Source organism: Pempheris klunzingeri, chromosome 6, assembly GCF_042242105.1.
Source record: "Pempheris klunzingeri isolate RE-2024b chromosome 6, fPemKlu1.hap1, whole genome shotgun sequence".
Taxonomy (NCBI): Eukaryota; Metazoa; Chordata; class Actinopteri; order Acropomatiformes; family Pempheridae; genus Pempheris; species Pempheris klunzingeri.
The window spans coordinates 6,167,233-6,187,115 of NC_092017.1; the positions used below are offsets into that span (position 1 = coordinate 6,167,233).

General features: G+C 39.4%; 1 protein-coding gene across 3 annotated transcripts in view; it reads left to right on the forward strand.

The window, feature by feature from the left end:
• lpp (LIM domain containing preferred translocation partner in lipoma) overlaps positions 1 to 19,883 on the forward strand; it is a 130,948-nt gene that overhangs the window by 6,502 nt on the left and 104,563 nt on the right. For all 3 annotated transcript variants that reach the window (XM_070832375.1, XM_070832377.1, XM_070832376.1), the window contains one exon: positions 11,505 to 11,550. The gene's annotated coding sequence lies outside the window, so the exon portion shown is untranslated. The remainder of the gene's footprint in view (positions 1 to 11,504; positions 11,551 to 19,883) is intronic.

Here is a 19,883-nt window from a genome sequence, read left to right on the forward strand (position 1 = left end):
TTTGTGTGCCACTGCCACGTGTTCTTTTCTCTTCCATATAGGTTTAATGGATAGTGGATTGTGTTTGCTTACATATTCATTATCTAACGTAAGATACTAGAAGCCATGTATCTGTTTATGAAATCACACATGAAGCATATTTTCAGCCATGCTTCACCCTCGTTCCCCTACAGTTTCCACAGTAATGACAAGTTCTGACCTAAAACTAAACCTAAACCAAAACTTCAAACATTGCCGGCTGCTTTGATATTCTGCTAATATGTGTTGCCTTTCTGGGAACAGCACAGCCCACTAAAGCCACTGAACACATACATCCATAGCATGTTTTTCTTTAATTTGATGATGTTTACTCTGCAATGAGAGATAACATGTTAAAATGTGACGCCGATGATGGCCAAATTATTTTGGGGAGGTCTACATTGTAGAGAGAAGAAGAGGTTGGGGGGAGGTAGTGCGGAGGAGTTTTGTCAGAATTGACTGTTACAATTCAAAAGAATGGTGGAAGCATCTAGAGTGCTTTGATGGCCTAAATACTTTTATTACTTTTGAGCAGCCATCATACTGCAGCTGATTTAGAGGGACTTTGTATAATTAAAGCTCATATTTATGAGATATACAATTATCGAACAGGAATATATTACAGAACAGTGCCATTCATCTTATATCACTGTAGATCACAACCAGTTATTATTTACAACCACAGTATCCTTGACGCTGCAGTGAGCAGTTTCTTAACAAAGACACTGTCAGCTGAGAGCGTTTTGAGATGGTTCAGTGGCTCTGTCGGTTTAATAAGCAGCGACAGACACTGATCATCGGTTACATCAGTCTCTGGCGACGACTCCAACACTCTTAAAGCGACTTAATCTGGTCTCATTCTACTTTGCGGCCCTTAATTTCAAGATGCTGGCATCCCCAGATTGGGAGAGATTGGATGTTTTCAAGACAAGTCCTCCAAATGAATCTCGTCAACAAATTAAGGCATGATTAACAAGAGCAATTACACCAAGGATCCAGCTGAGCTGAGGAGAATCAAGCTAAAGTGGAGGAGATTATCTTTCTTATTAAGGAGAATCACTTTAAGGGTTTGATTACTTTCTGCTTTGCTGTTTAACTCTTGATTACTCTATAACGAAGGATGCCCTCTGAATAGCTATTTTTTCTGTACTGTTGAGAGTAGCTGTTGCAGACTAAACAGTGAGATGTACTGTGGACGTACATCTGTGCCCACCGCTGCCAGCAGGGCACCAACAAAGACACAACTGACACATTTAGGAATGATTTGAGCTTTGATAGTTTTGCTAGTTGATTGGAACTGAAATGCAGAAGAAGTATTTTACACTTAACTTCACCCCAAGCGAACACTGTCTAGTAGCTCATTTGGCAACAATGACCGCTTTAAGTGCTCTTGTACATGTCAGTATCTGCTTGGTACTTTTGGGTTTTCTCCCAGTCTAGATGGAAGTTTTTCTCTTTCCCAGTCGAGATGAAATGAGTCAATACACAAAGATCTCTCTTTCCTCTTTCTATAGATTTCAAGGCTTTGGCTGGGTTACTCATTTTATTATTAATTTGGCTGGATGCTAGTGGCTTGTATTGTGTGTATGACTATAAATCATCGCCTCAGTTTAAGTCTCTTTGACTTTGCCTGCATTTATAGTTCCCTTTCCCAATACAAAGAAGCACCCACTGCATGACATCACGAGCCCTCATGGTGTTATGTAATAAGATGTCAACAGTCACCACCACACACTTTGTGTCATGTCATACCAATTCAGTTTTTATTTCTTATGAACAAACCATCTTTTGAATAACACACCCTGTTTCCTAGTGTACTTTTTATTTATTTTTTTTAACAGGAAAGTCTAAAATCCTCTTAAATTCCTCTTATCAGCTAACCCGATCTCTAATTAGCCTCTATTTTCAGTTCAGTTAAGTTCCTAGGTCACTATTTGCAATCTGCATCAAATTATTGTCCTGGAAATCCACATTACTTGTTACACTTCTTTGTATGGCCTCATTGCTGATTAGTAATAAGGAAAAGTCAACAATGGCTATTTCCAACACAACTGATAAAATCAGGAAGCTCCTGAACATCAAAAATCAACAACTGTGTAGACCTGCTCAGCCTGCTCGTATGATGAGCCGGCAAATTGAAAGGAAAAGGGTCTTCTCTGATCTCTGAAACTTTTGGGGCATTCTTGTGGGTATTTTTTTCCGTGTCGCTGCATTGAATCATTCAACAACTAAAGCTTCACTTTTGCTCCTCTAGCTTGCTCTTTATCTGAGAAGATGGTAAAGTTCCAGAGTACCCAGAAAAGACACGGGGGTCCCAGTAAAGTTCCTGCTGTTGAAATGTTTACTTGCAGAGTCCAATTCATGGCACTCCTAACACCAGTCAAAACACACATTCTGGCTGGTGAAAATAAGAACTTAGTGTTCATCAACACTTTGGGGACCAGTAAACAACAGTAATCTTTAACTTTGTCATAATGACAGAGGAGTGATTGTGTGCCAGAAGTGACATTTTCTCTGTGCCCCTATCATTTGGGATCAGTTGCCACTAACTGATTAATCTCAGATTAGACAGAAGCTTGAGGCTAATGGGACACACAATGTGACTGATAGACTTGCCACGCAGTGACAGATGCCAGCCTCCAAAGACGGTCAAATTATTGAAGCGTGTTGTTGGCAAAACACACAGCCATTAATGATGTGCCCTAACATATAAACAGCAAACTGCACAAATCAGATTAGAATGACAAAGGTTTGAAGGATGTCCGTGGACATGGCCAGTGTTACAACTTACAACATTGTTTCACTTTACAGTGTGAACAACAAGTAGTGAAACATGTATTCATGGTGATTAAAAACAGTTGGAAGACCTTGGTAAAACCTAATGTTTCAGGGTACCAGTTTTGGAGAAGATGATAATGCAGGACTTGAGAGCATTGTGCTTGAGTTTGAGATTTTGAGGCAGCTCTTAATTGAGTAGGAAGAGTTTTGATTTTCCGTTACATCAGACACTTCTTTTTTTCCGCCTGTGTCATTATAGGTGAGAGTTTATCAGCAGCAGAAATTTTACACCATAACTCTTAGAAAGAGCTATGCTAACAGAGCTGCAGTTATTAGTCTACTGGCATAGTGTACATGTGCATATTTCATGCAGCTCATTGGCAGGATTAATTGCCAACAAGTCCCCTGTGGTCCAGGAACGCAATTACCTACTGACCCAAATCATTCTCTTGGCTGGAAGTCACTGTCTCTGTTCTGGCATTGTTACACCGGGGACTGAGTCTTCACATAACCTCACACTCACCCCTCAATGCATCCTTACATCAAGGCAGCCTATGAAGTTCGCATGATATTTAGCGTGTTTGCTACCCATGAGACCATTTTGTGCCATATGTGTGTAATGTTCAGATATCCAGTCACCCTTTAATTTTACCCCCTGATTTGGGGTTGATCTGTGTTAGTGTGGCATCCTCTTTTTAGGAATAGATGTATATGAGTACATCTATGTGGGCCGCATCTCATGAAAATTAGGTTTTCATTATTAGGTCTTTCAAGCAAATATGCCAAAAGCTCTTTCATTCCAGTTTTTCCACTGTGAGAATTTATGTGTTTTCTTTGTCTTGAGTATTTTAGGATTTTGAACCGTTGGTTCAAAAGAAACAATTTGAAAATGTCATTCTGGCAAGAAGCGTTTGCCTTTTCATTAACCCTAACCACAATCTTTCCCTAAACTTCAGAGTACTCCACTGTTTCAGCATTGCGCTCCTGTATTTTTGATTTAAAAAAAATTCTTCTTTGTCAAAACCTGGTGCCTACATTACCCAGAATGCAATATAAGTGCTGACAGTGCAGTCAGGGCATCAAAGTGTCATTAGTATTGGATACCGGACAGAAAATGTCACCTGTTCAGTCTAATAGGAAGTGCTCGCCTGGCACATTTACCAAAAAAGTTTCTAGCTTCTGGGTTCTACAGCCAACTGAATATGCGCTGTAGCGTTTATCCCATCATGCCTCTGGCCAAGTCTTGCTGGTGAATGGCTTGAACGTTTTACAAAGATTAAACTGTCATAGCTTGAAAATATACAGTACAAAGAGAAATAACTGACCATTTTTATAGTTGGATGTGTCCTGTTAGCCGTTTTACAGGCGTCTCTTTTACAGTGGTGATCTATGCTTTCTGGGCCGCGGGAGATTTTTTGTTGCAATACTGCGAGTGGTCGTTGGGGGAAAAAAGTGGAAGTAGGGCTGAGCGGTGGTTGGATATCCAATTCGTATACTTCTTCCATGGATCCGAGATTTTGGTGTGTCATGCTGGAAGCAGCTAATGTAGCCTCGAGCAGCTACCCCTCAACAGAGACGAGGTCTTGTCAGCTCTTTTCTTTTTAGCTCCAAGCCACCAGATTTTATTCATTTTCACACTTGTCGTCTTCCAAATGATGGCGACTCAGGTGACATCACTTGAGGACATTCATCAGACTTCGCACAGCTCCTTCAGGAGCCACAAAAGTCTTTATACAACTGTGTTCATACGTAGTAGCACTCCACAACGTCTGTAAACAGACTCTGATGAGTAAAATTGACACACTTTTGCATTTTGTAGACCAACAGGGATTCTTTCACTTGTACGATATTTCCTATGATGTCAATCGGTGGCCCGTACTGATTAACCTCAATTGGATTCCAAGCAGGATATAAAAACAAACAAACAAACGAAAATAAAAGCTAAGGCTTAAGTAAATGGAAGCCATTTATTTATGATGCCGTTAAGAGCACTAATGCAGTAAGATTTAGACTTTAAAGCATTGCTAATGCTATGACAAGTAAAGAGGTGGAGGGCACTTCCACATACTGTTGCTTTGTCAGAGCATAAAGAGAAAAGCTTCTTTGTGTCTCCACATGTGCATTTACTGGCACTGTTCTCATGTCATGTCTAAATACATAGGAGGTTATGGTCTGGGTCTAAGTGAGTTGCCCCAGAATCTGCTTCATTAATGGATTATCCAATTGTACAGTATATGATGTAGCGTGCATTGTGGATCAAGTAGCATAGTGCAACCACTCTACGCACCGGCACACAGCCTGTACACTCTACTACATGGCCTGCTTGTTGTTTGAGCTTCCTGCTTGCTTTTTTTAAGTTGCAGACTGTGGGGTTTAAGCTGAGGGTGAGAGGGACCTTACGTGTCAGGTTTGAGGTCACTTGTGTTAATATCAGACAGATCCAGTACATTAGAAGCATTCCCTAATCTCTTAAATCCCTCCACAGAGCCAACTTTCATTTATTTTTGAAGCGTCAAATTAGGAAGAAGCATACAAAGCAAAGCCCTGGATTTGTTTTGCCACCTTTGAGGGATTGCACTTGTTTTTTTTTGCAATTCGTAGCCCTCTGCAGATTTTCTGTAAATGATAAAAGCTCTGAGAAGGAGGCCTTGGGCTTTTATTTCTCTTACACTAAGGAATGGGATGATGAAAATTTTGGTTTTCATTAATGGCATTATGAGACAACAATATGAGGTTACAGTAATATTTAGTGGTATGGAAAGAGGGGTGCTTGTTTTTGTGATATGTTGCAGCTTGTTTTGTATATACTCAATAACAACGCATGCATTGGTAAATAAGCTTAATGTTAATTGAATATATTGGTGTTCTCATCAGATGTAGAAACACTTCACGGTAGGAGAGCCAGAAGCCTTCACACACTTATCGGAAATGAATGCCAAAGTCTGAGATACTGTGACTGTGGACTTGAAGGCGAACAGGTGGGAGGGCCCAAACGCAGATACAAAACATTGTCATGTGTAATTGCAGTGGTCAGTTCAGGCTAACAGTCTGCAGCAGGCTTACGGGTATAATCGAGCCAACCAACTGGAAGCTCAGTGGGAAAACAACACAAACGGGTGACTGGGACAGGAAAGGTAGGCGGGTGACTGGATCAGGTGAAACTCAGTGGAGGCAACCTGTGGGCAGGTCGGCAGTGACAGTGTGAAAATTCTTTTGAGCCCATTTTGTTGAAGTTTATTCAATTCCACATTCCCTGTATGCACTGAGTGAATAGCTAATACAAGGACTCAGAGTGAGGTGTATTATATGTAACAAAGGATCTGTGTTTTGAATTCCAGTGGCAGGAGATGAAAATTACAAGGTGATGATTTCTTCAGAAAATTCAACCCCTCATGAAAATGTGTGTATTTACATCTACAAGAGGTATAATCAAATATTAAATCTGGGGCTTCGACAGTGACTCTGCTGCAGTCGGCCAGGCACCCTGGTCACCTCTGAGTGAGAGCCGGCTGTACTCTTGGTCCAGGTGAAGCTCTCATGACTGGTCCACAGGTCAGGTGTACATCAAATGAGCCACTTGTTTCCTGTCAAGGGCATTTCCTGCACTCCAGTCTGCCCTCAGGCAGATTTTCGTAAGCCCAGTGGTGCTGCACTGTACCTAGTTCAGAAAAAGGTAACATGCTCTAATTTAATTTGAACATGCCTTTCACTTTGCTGCGATGCTGCAAAGACGAGGTTATAAATACACCATAAAGCCCTGGGAAAAGGCCAAGGTGTTTTCAGGGATATGTATTTTTCATTGGTTTGGACTTCCTTTTCAGGCTGTAAACATTAAAGTCCAATCAAGACGTCCATTGTAGGAGCACTTAGAAAGCATGTGTCCTCAGAGGAGATGGATCCACCACTCCTCCGCTTTGGTAGGTCTGTGTGGGAATAATGTGTGGGTCAGCTGTTGGGGGGGAAAAAAGGCATCATGAGTATTCAAACACATCATATACTGTACAGCCTATAGAAATTGTAGAATGATCCAGAGCGCAGCGTGAACATGAGAATCCAATTGAATTCGATTCAATTGAGTGAGACGCATGCATTCTTGTTTTTAGTCTCTTTCAAGCCCCTCCATCATAACCTGATAAATAAAGACCTTTTCAGGGCCTAAATTACATTTCTTTGACAGACTGGGTCTTTAGAAATGTGTTAATGGTCTAATGTACTTGGATGATCACTTGTGTTTGATAGCAAATTACTCTAACTGAATTTGAATGGCTTTGATAATTTGACTATTTAGCTCATTGTGTTTTTTTGTCCTTGGTCTACAAGGCTGAAAAATGTTTAACCTAAATTATCATAATGGGTTTGGCATTGAATGAAATTGGCTTATTTTATTTGACTATCAAAAAAATATGCCTTCACATTTCCAAGGGTCTGCGATGTGATGGCAAATCTTCATGGATAACCTCTTTGAACTTGATTCGATCTAATGTAAACACATTCCCTGTCTGCAGGAAATGCGTGGTTAATTAGGGGCAGTTATGTAAGATCTCATCCAACAATAGAAAAGTAGTCCAGGTGAGATTGTGGTATACCGGGTGCTAATAGGCACAGTGATTTTTATTTTTTTTTAATGGGCTTCAGCATACAGAGATTCATAGCAATGAAATGTTAAGTTATTGACTCTGGCCATAGCTTCAGGCTGACACTATTGATGTCTCTGTAAATTATTAGTGCAGTCACATTATTTCTTTACAAACTTGGCTAAGACTTTATGTCCTCCCAGGCCTGATTTGTGTAAGCCAGAAGTTCTTAAACTGTGAGTTTGCAGAGAGTTGAAGGTGGGGTAAGTGATCCTGCGTGAGATGAAAAGGAGAAGGCGTGGCGTGTCAAAATCTTTATATTTTAATTTTCACTTTCTGAGGAAAGTTCATTAATCTGCTTGGAAATCATAGAGAAGTTCCTCATAAGTCCAGAGCTTGCCTGAGAATCATCATGTTTTTAAATTTTCTTCAGTATCAAAGTCATCCAGTGATACTTGTCCGTACATCCATGGGTACACTGCAAACAGGAGCTTCTAATAGCTAATTCGGCATATTTTTAATCATACCAATAGGCAAAAATGTGAACAAACATAGGCTAAAAGGACGGGGCTCAAGTTGTAGCCATAAGCGATAGCCCTTACAATTCCCCTAAAAGCATTAGCATTATTATATTCCTTGGTGTCAAGGGTCTGTTCAGTTCACTTTGTCTCCAGATTTAAAAACCTGCTCACTTACTTTAATATAAAAACAAGATGTATACCATTGTGAGAAATGGTGTCACGCAGAGGCAACTTTGTGTGTATTCTCTCTGCCTACGCTAACATTTTATAAATATTACTATTACTAGTTTGCTATTGAGAAATGTAAAGATAACTGACAATACCCTCTACAAAGCACCAACATTCATAAAACAGTTTTAGGGTTGTATCTGAGGGCAGGTTTTCACACAGCAGTTACAGCAGCTTATATTAACACTCATTTAGCAAAAAATGACACAAAAGACTTAGATGTAATTGATAGGCTATTCCCACAGTGATCAGTGGCCTGCTTCCATTTTGGTTGAGAAACAAATGTCACCAATGGCACACCACTTCTGTCAGACTGCCTGTTATTTGTGTTTGACACATATCTGTGAGGATAAAAGAGGCTAAACCTGTTCAATTTAAACAAGGGACACTTGTTTCATTTAAATGAAGTGGACTATATTATAGTATATTATGTTATATATCTGTTTTCTTTAGTGGTTAAGTGTTGCTCAAATAGGCTGGTGTAGAGTAGGCCGTTTTTGTCGCTCAATGTTGGGGTAGTATTAAATGTAACAAGTTAATATTCGTTGGGATTTACATTAGCTCAGTTATCTACAGAAGGTTTATGGAAAATCATGTACATTTGTAAGTCAACTATTGAAGTGAAAACATTTTTTGCTCCTCGTTTCCTACCCCTTCCTTACAGGTACCAGCTGCTAGGACCAGCATTAGCAACAATACAGTTTGACTCTGGGTTGGCTACAGTTGTCAACTGAGTGACAAACACAAACCCATGAGCCCATCTGACGTGTTTTCCATGATCTCTGGCCAAATCATCAGTTACACTACTCCATATTTGCAGGCTGCTTCCCCAGATGTTTTTGCACAGAATGTGCTGAGAGCCTTTTGTTTTTGTTAGGATCTGTAGCTCAGAGACGGTATGTGCAAGATCAATCAAATTTAGTGGATAGGTTTCAAGTTCTCCACTTTTTAGGGAAAATCATAGGAGTTGGTCAGATATTGATGTTGCTGTATATCAAATGTGTGTGTGTGTGTGTGTGTGTGTGTAAATATATAAATATATATATATAAATAAATATATAAATATAAATATATAAAATCACTGAGTGCTGCTTTTAATACACAGGCTTTTCTTTGGTTATTGGCAGCTGCAAAGAGTCTGACTATGGTGGTAACAGACTGTTGTTTATATTAGGAAGGTTACCAGAGTCAATGTGTGTGTAACTGGATGTGCAAGGCATGGAGATGCTGAAAAATGATATTAGCTCTCAGTAAATCTACCCTGGGTAAATAAAAGTATAAATAAAATATCCACGCCACATAGCAATGGTGCACAATTTAAGTTGATGGCTAACAAGCAAACAGGAAGTGAAGCATATTTCATTAAGACTTAATAAGGTCCCCGGTTAGCTGTTACTTTCTCAGTCAGCTTTGTATATGGGTACATGGCATAATAGTTGTGGTATATGTAAATGGCAGACGTTTGGCCTTGATGGGGGGGGTGGGGGCTGATGGTGGTGTTATAGGAGAGCAGACAGTTTTCACAGCTTTGTGCCGCTGGTAGAAAATAAGTCTCAACAAAGAGTGCTGACAGTGAGCTCTGTGAAGTTTTCTGAATAAACGGGACATCGCCCCTGAAAAGATGTGTTTTCTAATGACACTTTTCAGTGCTTTGTGTACAAGAAATTAAATTCTATTTGCTGCACATGCATTTGGGTGACAGCAGAAGTCTAATTGGCAAATATCTCAAAACTTGAGGAAAATATGAGAAAATATGTTGGGTGGGTGGATTCGGGTGAACTGATGTGTTGTCTACCCGATGTCAGTCATTATGTTGATATCCAGCCTGGTGTTTGTATTATATTATATTATGGTATGATTTTTTAAATGATTTTCCAACACTGACAGCTGCCTGGCAGGATCACCTACATGTAGTTTACTACCCATTCTGTCTGTGGACGTCTTGGCTGCTGTCTTTGTATTCTCTGAATAATAGATATAACAGAATAATAGTCATTGTGGAATTTCCTATATTTTTAACACACTTAAATTATTTCCAGAACTCTACAGACCAGTATAGACCAGCATATATCTTTATTATTGATTACTATATTGATTTCAAACTTTCATCAGCTTATTTTTATGTCTCTTTTAGTAAAGACATAACAATCATTACCTAAACACATACTAAGCACACACATTTGCACATTTAACCGATAGTAATAAAGGGAAGCATTCTCTGTCTGTGGTAACATAAAGTACACACCAGTGTTTGGTGCTCAACACTAAAACTAATTAAAAGTGGAAAGTTAAACAGTTTTTGAGGTAAACACATTAACATTACACAGTAATTGAGACTGCATTTGGAATGGAGTCAGAGTGTCAGGCTGCATGAAAAGACACCAAAATAGAGCTTGTTCATCAACATCGTCTCCCTGGAGGAACCTGTCCTCAGCACCCCGGCTGCCGGTTACTTTTCCTGTGTGCCCAGCTACTCACTGTGCTTGTGGAAAACAGCGGCTCTGAAAATAGGGAGCATATGCTACAACAAGGAACGCCACTTCAAGCAATACTTGTTCCTTAACATTAGCACTGCGTAAAGAAACTGAAGTGAAGTTGAGAAAAGACTTAGTTGTCAGTTGCATGTTCTCAAAACATTGTATTATACTTGCAAAAAAAAAAAAAAGAAGTGTGAAGGAGGCATGGATAACAATCCCAAACTGGCGCCCACCAGTAATTATGATGTGGGTACAAAGAGATTTTTGCCATTCTAAAGGGAGAAGGGGAGTGTAGGTGTATTAATTCCTATTCCTTCCTGCTTCCTCGACTTGGAAGTTCAGATTTAGAAAAAGACCCCCCCTCCCTCAAAAGAAAAGAAAAAACAAGAACTGTCACATTGACTGACGCCAATCGTATGTAGCATCTGTGTTCCCACTACTGCTCCCTATAGTATATGCCACACTGTGGCAATGTGGGAAACTGACAATGTCAATTTATCAGAACAAAAGAATTCCTCAGCAAGAGGAATACACATCTCTGGGCCCTGGAGACAAAAATCATTCCACCCCCACCCTTACCTGTATCTAAACAGAATGTAGGACATTCACAACACCAGAAATAGAAATTTCAGTCACAATTATCATTTTTGAATGTATCCCCTACAGTCAAAAGTTAGGATTTCACTTTAGGAGTTAGAGCTGCACTTTAATGCTAACTTCCTTAAAGTAAACAATTGAGTGAAAGGCGCCGAGATGAAATAAACACCCACACAGCAGCTGCAACCCAAGATCGGTCAGCTTAAGTGAACTGATGCAGATCCATGCTGCCCTAAATGATTGTCTCTTTGTGAGACCTAATTTTGCTTGCTACATTTCAGCTGATTTAATTATGTTGTGTTTCTTTTCAGGTGTCTGATCCTGTCATCCCCACCATCACTTAGTGTTAAAGTTGAGGTAAGTGCTCGACCTAATTTTTCCCTCCTTTCCACAACAGTACTGTACTCTGTATATTCTCAGCCCTCCATGTGCACTGCTCCTGTGTAGTCAGGCATCTTTTTTGTTTGATAACGCTTTGTGATACACCATAGTTTTCTTTTCATCATTCCACCTCTCCCACATTTCATTTTTTCAAGACATTATTTGAGGATTAAAATCATAGAAAATATGATGGGTATGGTGTTCAATTATTCAGTGATACTAATATTTTTATTATTTCCTTTATTTTAGCAAATGCAGAAAAACTTGTATGTGTTGCTCTGTGTCTGACTGTGTGTGTGTGTGGTTCATGCTTCCTAAAAAATATTGCCTCAACACATCAGTAGGCGTAGTTAATGTCAGAAGTGGTCATACAGAGCAGTACACTGCAGTGCAATGCACACACTGAGCCAAAACCTGATTATTCAGACTTCATCAAAGGCTGAGGAATCTAAACTAATTCTGATTTAAAGCCATTCGATCAAGCCTTAACATAACGAGATATATTCGTTCAGCTCAACCACTTTGCTGTGTTGAACCGTAAATGAGCCGTGAATTTAATAGGCACTCCTGCGCTGTGGGCCCGGACGAGGTTTATGCTTGTGTTACTACGGGTAAATAATGTTGATTTTAAGGCAAAAGGGCACAGCATGTGTATATATATCTAATTTTTAAATGTATTAATCGCGTGTTTATATTATGCTTTGTATAAATATATGTCAAATTCATCATTTAGTTATTAATTTTCTTTATTAGATGATTGTGACATCATGGCTTCGGTCTCCATATTAGCTGATTTACAGTCAAATTCCTCTGCCCAGTTAATGCATATGCGTCATAGAAAGTTGGCTAAAATGCAGGAGGTCACCCTAATGAATTACTGCCAGTGTTCTCATGATACAGTCTGGATTGATTGATTCAATTAGGCCTGGTTATGAGAAAAACAAGTCACGTGTCTCCGAGAGAAAATGTGGACAAAACAGTACCCTCTTTTGTTCAAGTGCAGCTTTATCCAGTTTGCCATTTAGGCCTCAGACAGGCACAAACCAGATCTGTCAGAGTGATCCCGCAGTCCACAGGCCGAGGATGCCTCCAGCTTAGGAAGTAATGTATGCAGTATGTAATGTAGTGTAGGTTTTAATTGATTGATCGTCACCATTGAAAGACTAGATGGGCCCTGTGCGGTGATTTTGGTTTAGTGGTCAAACTCGAAAATACAGGTCAAATATAATAATATGCAGCTTTGAAGTAACAAAACATGACATTCCACTGAAAGGTCAGGGAAATCTTGAAATTGATATTAGATTTATTGTAAAACAGCAGCGAACACGAGTGACCTAAGTGCTGTAACTCTGGCGTGGCTCCATTTGGATAGTCTCAGTGTGACAACAACAGGAAGTAGTTAGTCACCTTTTTATCTAGGCTGTTTTTAGGTTGTATGTATCATGAGCGGTAACTGAAATATGGGAGACAAGTAAAAAGAAAGGATTTATCAAAATAAAAATACCTGTTAATAATGAAATTCTACTTGCAGACCTTATTGCTGCATATCATGTCTGGATTTGGTGCATTAGTTAAGCCCACGGGGATCCTTTGTCTTTATCTCCTGATTAGCTGACTCTTTGTTGGCATTACTTCTGATAAGCTGCTGAAAACTCCCTCAACAGCCACATCAAAATTATGTTTGCATGTCCTGATAACACTAATGGTCCTTGCTATAATTGATTTATGATACAATTTCATCAGTGTTGTAGTTATACATGTGTTTTAATTCTAATGGAGAAGTATAGACTTGATTTTTGTTTTTTAGTCCCCAGCAAATACAGTAAGAAAACAAACTGTAAATGCAGACATTGGAAATAGCAAGCTCTGTGGTGTCTGTGTTTAGCAAAGCATGCACAGCGGTTGAATACCAAAATTTGATATATTTTTGAAACAGATGGCAAGGTGTTCATATGGGAACGTGAGCTGTTCTTCACGGAATATGAAAATGTTGAACAGGTGGTCCAAAATGCTTCCTTCCCTGCTACGGCTTTCATTAACACTCTTTTATTTTTCTGGTAATAATAAGATTACTTTACCCTTTGAGATATAGGGCAGACAAAGGAGCTGCTACTTTTTTATAGACAAAAACTGGCAAAACCGTGGCCTTATTATGTATTATTAGACACAACAATCTCCGCCAGCATCCCCAAACACCATAAAAGACACGCACACTTGCACACTGTGAGCGTGTTTTATGATCTGATAGCTGTCCAAAATTCTGTGTTTATTAGAGCATGGGTTTATTTTGTGATCGTGCTGTAGTTCCCACTCAGGTACCATGTGAAACTACCTTGCATTCATGTTCGGATATGTGAAGGTTCTGCATCTGTGTCTGGGAAGTTGTCTGGACCACTAGCAACCATACATTTAACGTGGGTTGAGCCATTGTGCCCCATCGTGACGATGACCAAATCACAGTGCTGTTAGCAACACTGATCCATCGAGTTAGCCAACAGTGTCATTTTGTGGCTGAGCTGTTATGTAGTAACGTGCTGTGCAAGCTGGTGTCTGTACACCTGGCCAAAGTTAGTATGGTTTTGACGTTTGAGGGATGCAACAAAAAAACCCAACAAAAACGCCCATCAAAGTAGAGAGCCTGTACATAAACCGTTAACAGTAACATTAGCTTCCTGCTCTTTCTGCTGCTCTTAACTGGATCAGACTCTCTGGTGCGTTCAGAGCAGCTGAGCAGCAGCTTGTCCTGTCAGTCTGTGAAACTGAAGTGTTATAGCTAACGTAGCGCTACTAAAGTGGGCACTTTACTTGCTGCTGTAGACACTCTTTTTTTGTTTCTTTCGGTATTAATTGTCAGACACGACTTACCAGAAATTTGCCACCAATACTTCAACTTATCACTACATAGGATGTCACCTTTGAATGTAATCACTTGGATAGCACTAATTTGAAGTATTCCCGTAGGAAATAGCTTTTAAGCGTGAATTACAGTAAATTGGTGTGGTTTTCTAGATACAGCTGATTGTCAAGGTTTTTTTTCCTGATAGAATACTGATGAAACATGCCACTGGCGCAGTTTAACACTGATGATGATGAAAGGGGCGTGCTGTCTCAATCGATTGAAATTCCTATAGTGATTAGGTATCTTTTAACATTTACATTACTATATTGTTCAAAAGAATTGCATTGAAGAAAATTGCCATGGAAACTATAGGCTTGCAATTTGAGAAAGAATATGTGTCAGGGTCATCAGTGGTGGCAAAATCACTTTGGTTTTTTACTAAAAGAACTGTGATCTTTTCAAGTTTTTATTTATTTGTTTTTTTGATACAGGAGTAGAAGAATGATAATCTGGTTCAGATTTATTAAAATGCAACTCTACCACCTCAACCTACAACCACAGAAGAGTCCAAGATTTATACTGACTTAGCAAATTATTTAGAGCACAGAGATGTTGGGCAATGTAACAAAGCCAGTAAGGTGAGTCAATGCACAGGTAAAGCAATATCAATAATTGTATTGATTCAAGCCGACCATCCTGTCATCACTTTGAAAACGTAATTATAAGCAACACTGCAAAGAGCCCTTACGAGACATTTGAGCAGAACACAAGCAAAGAGAAATGTGAGCAGATGGGCAGCGAAGACTCAAACCAACAAAATGCATTTATCCACAACCTCATTAACCCTGTACATCACAGCCTTGTGCATACATACACACATGCAGTGACTTATACTCTACGCGCTCCCTCTGATTCATAAGGAAAAGACACAACACTTTGTGGTGGGTACAGTCATGACTCTGAATCAAACACATTTCAAGGTCAAATAGTACAACAGCACCCGACACACAGAGAAGTTTGGTTCCATTTCTCAGTCACAGTATCACAGGGGCACAGAAGTGGACTGATGGAGACCGCCTTACATGCTTAGGCCACAGTGATGGTACAAACTTAACTTGCCAAGGATGGCTCTTGGTTTCTCAGACTGTTTGTTTGGATTCCTGGCTCACAGGTTGTCTGTTTGGGCCAGATTCTTGAAGCACACATCGAATCGACGGATGACTAGCGAGGCTGCCTGCCAGCTGAATTTCAAGAACAGTTTAGCTTCACTGTAGAATTTAAAATGCTTAACTCTTTGTTGGGCTCGCTAGAGCTGCAGCAAAATGCTTTTCCTTGACTCATTTTGCAATATAAGGGCTTTATGTAAATGGACAAATCCTTCAGTGTTTGCTCAGGGAAGTAATGTTGTGATTTTTAAGGGAATGTTATATCCTTCTCTGTCATAGTGTATTTCATCCCCACCTCATACCATTCTACCGTATGTTAGGTAAGCATCTTTTAGATGAATATAAGTCCTTACTGTAATTCATAGTGTTCCTCAGAATTACCTCAAAGCTTTTCCAACATGATAATCTCAAGAGTATGTATGCATTTGGTGTTCAAACCGCTTTCAGGACTGAAAGAAGGATCCATGTAGCATCTTATCCAGTTTGGTTTTTGCTTGCATTGCAAAATGCCATCTGAAATACTGTCTATTTATCTCACATCAAGCCTTAATAAAATATAAAATATATTTATGATGGGTGAGCATCTCATCAATCAAAATTCCCAGATGCTACTATATGCCAGAACTTTTTTCTGGGTATCTACAACCTTTACCCCTTTGCCACAAGGCCAGTGTTGCCTCCCACTGAGCCCTGCTGTGGGTCATGACTATGAAGCTGAAGTGAGCTGGAACATGTGATCATGTAGCATCAAAAGACACAGTGCAGCGTTTTATTTGATCCTGTTTAGAACAATGCACAGGCAGGCTACCAATGACTGAAGCCTCATATGGCCAGTTCCACGCAAACTAATGTACTTCAACATGTGAAGCATTTACATCACATGTGATTTCTTGCATGTGAATGAGAGAGAAATATTATTTTATTTTGGAGATTTAAATTGGCTTGGAAAACTCCACGGGCCATAGGTTCAGCCTGTTGTTGTTTATCAGTGCCAGCCGTCACTTTACAACTAGATTATTGTCAGAACACATAGCAACACCACTGTAGAAAATATTCAACATACTTTCCATAATATATAAGAGGAAGTAGCTTTTAGCTTCTATCTTCTCTAACAAATAGTCCAAGAAATGAAGAACAGCAAAAAACAAAGGTGTGAATCAGCTTCAGATACAATCTGTATCTACAGAGGAGGCATTTTGATCACATACTGCTCTGATGTGTCAATAAGTGACCAGCGACTGTGTATGTTTTGGCTTTAATGCTTTGATGACTTTTCTAATGAATTTCAGGCATTTTTAATTTTTTTTTATGTGATTCCTAATCAAATCCAGTTTTCAGAGCAACTGACAGCTCCAATTTTCCGTAAGTAGAGCCTCTTGTTAGGCGTCAGCACATTTAAATGTAACATGATGCAATCACAGTGATGACCTAAGTGTGGCCTGATTAGATCGCCCAGAACAAATGATATACAAAACAATGATAATGACGCTAATGAATATTTTACTCTTGCACGGTGCCTGAAGAGTTTTACATTCCTGAGTACGATAGCTCTGCTGTGGCATCTTTTATCATGGGATTGTGTGACTAATTAACATCAAATTTGGCAGATCTGGATGAATGAAGCTGACAGTGCATTTATGCAACAGGAGTAATCTTTCTTTCTTCTTTCCTTTTTATTTTCTGCCAGCTTGACTCTCTTTATTTCTTCATTCCTTTTTTCTCATTACTGTAGAGCCTCTGCGCGGTCTGCCCCCAGTAGATAACAATCGCTGAGTTATGACTGCTGTGAGGTGGACGTGGCCAAATGGTCCAAGCTAGAATACACAGCAACTGAAATAAATAATTTGCTTGTGATGTCTATCTTAAAGATGTTATCACAAACAGATGCACCAAGGGAAGGTACTCTCACACAGACTGTGCCGGGTTATGCCATCAAAAAGTGAATTACAATATGTGCCAGACTTGCCTTATTTGACACTGTTTTTGTGCTGTGTTTTTAAGGAATTTATTGGGTTTAAACAACCTGAGGGAACTTTACATTTTATAATTGAAACACTTACACATGGTTGGAATATTAAAAGCTTATTCCAGTATTTTTAAACTCAGTGCATTTAGATTTGAATACTTTTAGGCCAACAAAATGATAATCCTATACATGTTTCTGCATTTCTCCCTCAGAATCTTATTGTTGGTAGGATGAAGAAGTCACTCAACCGCACTTAGACCTTTAAGTTAGGAAATGAAATCTGCATTAAGTGCACAATCTAATAAATAGTAAGTTGGCAAAATATGAAAAATCCAAGCAATTCAAATAAAACTGAGACGTTCATGTGGTTTCCTGTCAAAATTTCCTCACTAAATTCTCAGTATTTCTAAAATCCCGGCCACGACCATGAGCTGTGGTCAGCTGCATTCTCCTCTCCCACAGCAACATGCTTTCACACTAGATCTAAACTATGAAGGAAAAAAAAGTCCACAGAACCTTCTCACACGACGTCTGCAACATAAGCCACTCCTTCACTTTCCCATCTGTATGCTCAGTATGCTCCAAACACCCATATTTTGACCAAAATATGGCTAAACACACAATTTCTGTTGTAGCTTGCATTTACTTCTGTTTTGAAGGCTGAAACTAACAACTTTTCAAAGCTGTGTTTTTGGAAAAAAAAGGAGTCTCAAATCAACTAATCTCATATTAACTAATAACAATTAACTACTTAATTATTACTTAATTACTTAATTGCATGCAAATTATCCACAATTATTGTGCAGCATCATATTTTCAAAATAGTACCTACCTGTAATGTTTGAAAACATGCTCAATTTCTGAATTTCTGAGCTTTTTTAATTAATTCTCTACCTGATTTGGCTCCACGCAATCTCGGAAAAAGATGAAAAGCTAAATAAAACCAGTGCGTCTAGCTATGGATTGATTAAACTGGCTTTCACATGATTGTTGTGCAGTCTTCATTGTTATACCTCAGTTAATGGCGGTTCATTTTCAACAGAAGTAAATAATTTGGCTAACTTTATGTGTGGCACAGGGACTCTTACTAACAGGGTGCATATTTAGAATGCAAACACAGCGAGCAGGAATCTATTTCATTGAATCAATGCAGCTGTGTTGCCTGGGAGGGCCCTCACGCCTTCACAGTGCAATGGAAAATAATGGTGTATTGAACTGGCATACGATAGAGCAATAGTAGCCTTTGTTCACAGCCCTGTAGATGTGTTTGATGGTTGCTATCAAGCCTCATGTTTACACACTGAGGATGAAGGACTATTCTTAAACAATTACTGTAGCTGTTCATGAGAAATTGGAGCACAAGATGATATCCAGTGGAGCGGCGATCACTTTCTACAAGGAAAGCAAAAGGCAGAAAACAAGTAAATAAGACATGCTTAAGATGCACAGATTAAGACAAGCCCAGAGTGATTAAGAGGGCTGACATAGATACTCTGGCTGGATTTTTAGATGGACTGCAGAGCGCGTTTGGATTTGGTTTTAAGCAGCAGGAACACATAAACAGCAACAGCTATCAGTCAATTAAGGATAAAGCCCTCCAAAAACAACTAGTTTAACTCTGCTTTTCAATTAATCTTCTTTGGGTGTCACAGAGGGTCATAGTGCTGCGGAGTGAGCAGTGGAGAAATGGAAGATTGAATAAGTGTCCAAACAACTGGGCAGGAGGACTAAGGCCCAAAGCATTTAACCCAGCCCTGCTGATGCTGCACAGATGCTTCTGGCCAAGCAGGATTTCGGCACTTTGTTTTTCTTTAAGAGCCCAACAAAGCTCTGATTTATTTGGGGACGTGATCCATGGATGAATCATGGAAGTCTACATGGGTCCAATTTTCAGATTTACACAACTGCCCACATTTTTCTGCTCTATCAAGGCCTCTCAAGAATGTTGAAACATTACAAAAACACATCTGTGCTATAAAATGTTTTGTCGAGGCGATCTGTGCGAAATCCCTGAGCTAAAATCCTCATCTGCTGAGGAGGAAAATCTCTTTGCGATGTTCTCTGGTGTGGATCTAAATAATCAAAAACACTTTGTTTACTGTACAAATGAAACACATCTTATTGACCTCAGGAGTTTCAGCAACAGAGAAGTGCTCTGACTCTCTTAGTTTGTCTTCTTAGCTTCCTGTCTGCACCTGCATCCTCTGCTTCTGATCACATTGCTCCTGCATTTAAGCAAATATCTGACCAATTATGTATCATAGCGTACAGCGTTAACAACTGCCAGATCTGGAAGCAAATAAGAGATTATACAACAGTCTGACAAACACTGACCACT